Below are 6,480 nucleotides of genomic sequence, written 5' to 3' on the forward strand. Positions count from 1 at the left end.
TGGGGCCTGGGGGAGGGGCTGCTGCCCGGGAGCCCCATCAGTCTTGGTTGGTTGGGACTTTGGGGTGTGCGGCCAACTCACCCAGTTGTTCCCGAGCTGTTTTTCAAAGCCAGTGTTCACTGAGCGCCCCGTGTGTGCCTAATCTGTGAGCTCTCTGGGGCCTCCCCACCAGGAATCTCCGCGGCAGGTCCCACTGTCCTCTCCATTCTTCTGAGGAGAAAACTGAGGCTAAGTGACTCACCCCAAATCACCCAGCTGTGAACCCACCCAGGGCTGTCGGGCTCCATGGTTTTAATTTCCTATGAAGCTAGGTCCATTAAGACTCCCAGTTTTCAGATGAGGAAACTGAGGCTCATTGGCACAAGGCCAATAAGGATTTGAACTGGGGATCTGAAGCCAGGTTTAGAAGCGGGCTAAGCTGCCACAGAGCGGGAAACTGAGGCTGCGTGCTGCTGGGGCTTGAATGGGCACACACAGCTGGGAGTGGCACCAGGCTGGGTCAGGCCTGAGCTTCTGGAAAGGGAAACAAGTCTGAGAGGAAATGACCACAAGTGCCTCCCACCCCCACCCTGACAGGAAGGAAAGGACAATGCCACAGACAGCCTAAAGGAGGGGGCTTCTCACCCCAGCCCCACCCTGCCGAGACACCAGGCCTCTGGGGGCTGATAGAAGTCCTTTATCTTTTATCACGAGGTCTCAGGGGTGGGGGGCAGCTGAGCAAACAACAGTCCCCTGGCAACAACACAAAATGGCCATTGAGGAAAGTCCGAGCCTGGGGGGAGGAGTGGGCCACTGTGACCAGCCCCCAAGTGGAAGACAGGGGCTGCCCCAACCCTATCAACTTGATGTGGACGCTAAGTCACTGGCTTGAGATCACACAGCCTGTCACCATTGTGGGTGGGTGAAGGTGGCACCTGTGGGAGCCAGTGTGCTGTTCCAGGTATGAGCAGGAGAGCCAAGGAAGCCACAAGTTCTCTATAGTTAACCTTGGAGCTGAGCCCAGAGAGGCCTAGCAAGGAGCTCAAGGTCACACAGCAGGTGGAGCCTGCTGCTCTCTCCCTGCTGCTCCTGCTCTCTGGCTGGAGCTCTGTTTCCCACCCCACCCGTCTCCCAACCCCCACCTACCAGCTGTCTCCTTGGAGGGCAGCACAAGGCCGATCAGATTTCCACAAGGCATGTGGGTGCCAGGTGTGGCTGAGACAGTTGGAAGGGCAGGTGGGCAGAGGGGGCGGGAGCTGCAGGAGGCTCCCGGGGATCACACACCACAGCAGCTGTTCTGCACCTGCTCTGGGCTACCCAAGGGGCCAAACACACATGGTAGACCAGGCTCTGGGTGTGCATTCTGGCTGTGTCACTGAGGCTGACTGGTGATCCCAGTTTTGAGTCTCTTCTTCTCCTGGGCCCTCCATTTACTTCCCCATCTGCACACTATCCACCCGGTGTGATAATGTAATGTGGTCTGCAAGGCATGGCACCTGCTGCCACTGTGAGAGTTGGGGTATTTTATTATTATTACCTCCTGGTGGCCTAAGGAGAAAAGGTCGGGAGGCAAGAGAACCCCTGCACGGAGGCCTGGTGGGCCACTTGACCTGTGGAGTTCAGTTCTTCCTCTCTGGCAGCCAGCACGCGCTTCCTAAAGCCCACTCCGGGCCGTCCCCTCGTCTTTGCTGAATACCCTTCACCGCTCCCCACCACCTGTGGCAGCAGAGTCCATAAATCTCGTGAAATTAAGAGTCATTCCTCCCGACCTTCCACCCTCAAGGAGCTCCGAGGTTCCCTCTTGCACCCTCTGGGTTCCGGGACGTCCACTTTGCAAACCGCTGTCCACAGAATGTGATCCAAGCCCCTTAGCCCAGCATTCAAGGCCTCCATTTCAGGCACCTCTCCTCAGCTCCTCATTCTGGTTTCCCATAGATGTCCCCCCCACCCCAGGTGACCCAGGTGACCCAGTGCCCCCACACCCTATTCCTGCCTCCCAGATCTTCTCTGTTTTGCAGATACCTTTCCAGCTCCAGAGACCTAGAAGCCCACAGTCTCCTCCCAGAAAACCTCCCTGCTGCCCAAAGGTCCCACTCCTCCTCCCTGAGCCCTCTCAGATGGCAGGCCCAGAGGAGTGGAGGCGCATGACGGGCAAGAGCAAGAGGGTGCGATTAGGTGGAAGGAAGGCAGTGGGGGTGGAGGACAAAACAGAAAGAATGAAAGAAAGGAGGAGGAAGAGGAGGGGAGAGGCTGGTGTGGGTCTGACAGTATGCCCCAGCCCCCCTTCCCCTCTCCCACCCCACCCTGAGGCCAAGCCCATTGCCCCCTCACTCCCCACCCTGTCTCCAGTGGGCCACCAGCTCAGGAGACAAGGGGACAGGATCCACCACCCATCCTGGGGCTCCTGTCCTTCAGTCCCCTGGGTAAAGTGTCAGGCCAGAGCTGGTCCAGGTGCCCCTGGGGCCACACAGAGTGGACTCACAGAGGTGGGACAGAGTTTAGTCCAACTCGGTGAGCAGAGCTGTGGCCGTGGCTGTCTCGCTGATGCTATTGGGTCAGCGAGGCTGGGGGCTGCAGGTTCCACGTCTCAGGGTTCAGCTCTCATATGACCTGGTCCCTGGGCTACTTCTCAAGGTAGGTTCAGGTCCCTCAAAAACCCTAGGAGGTGGGGATAGGGCCACCAGATGCCAACCTTGGTCTGCTACCTTCACAGATACCCCAGGGCTGGTCTAGGCCTCACCCTCTGCAGCCTTTCTCCCCTAGAGCCAGGAAGGTCATGGGAGAACCAAGGAGCTAGGTGCCAGCTTCTTCTGAAGCCACTCTATGCAGGGCTCCGGGGAGGCTGAACCAGCTTGGCTTGGGTTGGGCGTCTGGGGGGACTCTGGCTGGTGTCCCAAGGCCTCACCATTTATTTGGTGCTAAGCAAACCAATACTGTGTGCCTTTTTGCAGGGCAGCCGTGCCCGTTCCTGGTTCAATGTCCACTGAGCACTTACCTCTGCTCAGCCCATGGTAGGCTCAGTGGCACCCAGAGGTGACTCTGGGGCCATGGAGAGGACAAGGGGGCAGTGGAAACCCACACACGGGGTCTGACTTCAGACAGCTCTGCCTCCTTGTCCTCCTAAGCCAAAGGCCCGGGGCATATTGAACCTCCGTTTCCTCATCGATGAAATGGAGGCAGAGCCTCCCACTAAGTGGGGTCATTATGAAAAAATCACAGGAAAGAAGGGCTGTGAAAGGGACACCGACGCTGTACTGATGAGAGCTGTGTGTAAAATACATAACGTAGCCATCGAGTCTTTCCTTCACATATTCATTCATTCAAGGACCCATTTTCAAAACCCCAGCTGGGCCTGGCCTGAGACACAGATGAATCACAACAACCTGCAGTCCGTGGGGCACAGCAGAAAGGATCTGAGGTCAGGACTTGGGCCTGGCATCCATTTTGGCTTGTTGGCCCACTAATCATGGGGTTTGGGATGAGTTACTTCCTTGCTCCAGCCCTCGTCTCCTCATCAGTGAAAAATGCGATTGTACTTCGTCTTGAAGATCAGTTGAGATCCATCATCCGAAGCAGGCCCTTGAGTGCTGGAGTTTACTCCCTTCCTCTCCTCCTCCCCTGACTTTTGTTGGGCTGGGACTAATTTCTTCTGGATACAGTGAGAGGCTGTGGTAGGTGGGGAGACAGACAGGGTGACTGAGGCCTGAGGGGGCAGGGCCACACAACCAGTCATTGATAACCACCCAGAATCAAGCAGCCATTTCCTGAGCACCTATTATGTGTGAGGCCCCAGGCCAGAAGCTCTGCTTACTTTCTCTCATTGAACTGGCAACACCCCCGTTCTCTGAGGCCCTTGGACCAAACATCACCGTTTCCTCTTGACAGAGGGAAAACGGGGTTCAAAGGAGAAGTCACTAGGACATGTGCCCCTACACTGTTCACAGTGATCCCCTTTAAGGATGAGGCTGGAGGCACGGAGGAGGGAGGGGTACTTGTGTCTTTTATTTTTTTAGCCTTCTACACATGCATATGTTTGTAGTTTTTGCAGCTAGCATGTAGTTTAAGACATTTTTTAGGTTAAAAAACTTGGTTTGTGTGCTAGGAATAAAACTAAGTAGAAATGGGACAGGGCCCAGAAGAGGTGCAGAGAAATCAGACAGATCCAGGTTCGAACCCCATGCCTATGGCTAGACCCATCCCTCCATTTCTGCAACCAGTCCAGGGGAGGGTGGGACCAAGCAACACCTGAAATTGTAGGCACAGGCCTTGACTGAAGAATCACAAGGGCAGCACCGCTGGGAGCTTGGGACAATGTGTAATTGTCCCTCTGTCCTCAGACTGCTTTTTAACATTTTTCCGTCCTGGATGTTCTAAGAATTTAAAAAATTAAATAAATGAAATACCATTAAAGTTCTCTTTGGCTGGGTTGTGGCCTTGCCTCCAACAAGCCAGATGGGCTTGTGACAGGGACCCTGCCCCCGTCATTCTATCCTAATTGGGGCCTGGCATCAGGAATCTGGTGTGTTCAAGACCTCCATGGTGCACATCCCAGGCCTCAGAGATTTCTCCTTCTCTGTGAGAGTCACGGGGATGTGGGAGAGGCCCAAGGGATCTGTGGGTAAAGCCCCTGAACCCGAGAGCCTGGAATGCAGGCATGGGACCATGGGCCCACACCGAGGAGAGTGGGTGGCAGTCGGGGCCCCTGAGCTTCTTGGGTTTCTTCTGGCGTCGGGTCACTTTGCTATCCAAACAAGAAAAACAGTCTCAGAAAAACAAAACAAAAAAAACCCTAAATATATAATAACTTAAATAAATAAGACCGAGTTTTTGGGTCTAGCAAATTGTGCCCCAAGAGAGCCAGAGGGAAAGGCGGGACTCTGACAGGACCAGAGCAGCCCAGGAGCCAGGAGAGAAGAAAGCACTGTGGTCCCATTCTTCTGGAAAGTGCGAATGCAGCAATTACGGACTAGTTAGCCTAACACCGACTGCCAAGCCAGTTCTGACCAGATGATTCCGTAGTGATCTGAGCACTCAGAAAAGGAAGTGGTGACCAGGAATGCCGACAAGGGTCCCTGGGATTTAAACCCGGTTGCCCTTGCCTCTCGCCTCTAAGAGCACGGCAATCGTGCCCAATCCAGATACACCTACCTGCGTTTCCTATCTTTGGGGCTATGGGGGAAAATGTGGACTCACCATGTAATGATACTTTAATAACACGGCTGACCAACACAGAGTCCTGACTACATGCCTGACACTTTGCCTGTATTAACTCTATTCTCAAGGCAAACATATGAGGCGGGAAGTAGTCATCGCCCTCATTGCAGACAGAAGGAAAAAGAAGCACAGAGCAGTTTGCTGGTGGGTGGTGGGGCCAGATTTGAATGCAGCTGTCTGACTCCAGAACCCACAGGTGCACAGCAGTTATTAAACGGAACTAGAGACCCCCAATTGATTGACAGAGGAGACTGCAGCGGGAGTAGAAGCCCAGATCTTACCAGGACTGCCAGTTAAGATGACCAGCCCTCCACTCACGAGGCCAATGTTAAGCTCACCAAGGACCCTGGACTGCCTGGGCTTCCACCTGGATTCCCAGCCCCCACTTCCTCCTCTTTCCTGGCAGTGGCAGGGTTGCTGTAGTCCTTCCCATCTTTGATCTCCCCAGCTCCTCCCCATATGGTCCTTTCTGGCCACCGAAAGGTCCTGTTGTTTGCAACCAAAGAGCCTTACTTGAGGTAGAAGTTCACTGCTTTCCTGCCCCACCCAAGGTTAGTCCATGATCCTGATGGGTGTGAATGGGTGCAAAAAAAGTGAGACTAACTGGCCGTCTCTAGTGATAGACCGCACAGCTCTGTACTCACTCCGGTCCCACTGATCATCAGTTTTACAATTTGGACTTAGAACACAGAAGGCCTGCTCATAAAATTGCAGCTGCCACAGTGCAGAATTAATGCTTTGTGCAACAGAAGATGGACTTACAATGCTTTGAAGGCTAGACGGCTGGATGGGAGCCAAGCAGATGACATTTAACCAGCATACTGTAAGGTCGTGCCTCTGTTTCCGAAGAATTCATTGTGCAAGTACTGCATAGGGGAGAGAGAGTTTGCCAGATAGTAGTTCATGGGAAAAAGCGCTCACTGCAAATTCAGTGAGTCACCAGCATAATGTAGCTGTTGAAAACACAAACGCCTCTCGCAATGCGGGTGGCATTACTAGAGACTGAACGTCTAGAAAACTGGAAATGACAGCACCTTTCATCGTGGCCCTTGTCAGCCCCTACAGAGAGCATGTTTCCAGTTCTAGCCGCTGCACTTCAGGAGGGACAATGACAGCACCCTGCATCCCAACACGGATGGGCCAGGTTGTAGGGAGAGCACTGAGACCGGAGGGCATGGATCCCCCTCGCGGAGCCAGGATCTCTGTGTGCAAATGACTGCAGGGGAAGCCCGGAGAAGAAGCCCCAAAAGCATAATATTAGGGGACCAGCTCTGGAAATTAGAGATG

At 54.1% G+C, this 6,480-nt stretch overlaps 1 long non-coding RNA gene across 1 annotated transcript; it reads right to left on the reverse strand.

Moving 5' to 3' along the window:
• Positions 1–3,275: 3,275 nt before the first annotated feature.
• On the reverse strand, positions 3,276–5,707 carry LOC150013714 (uncharacterized). The gene is made up of 2 exons (XR_016510823.1): positions 5,475–5,707; positions 3,276–4,720 (listed from the first exon to the last, which is right to left on the reverse strand). It is a non-coding gene; the product is annotated as an uncharacterized LOC150013714 (long non-coding RNA).
• Between the last annotated feature and the right edge of the window lie 773 nt (positions 5,708–6,480).

The sequence above is a fragment of the Furipterus horrens genome, unplaced genomic scaffold, assembly GCF_987537825.1.
Source record: "Furipterus horrens unplaced genomic scaffold, mFurHor1.1.pri manual_scaffold_4, whole genome shotgun sequence".
Classification (NCBI taxonomy): Eukaryota; Metazoa; Chordata; class Mammalia; order Chiroptera; family Furipteridae; genus Furipterus; species Furipterus horrens.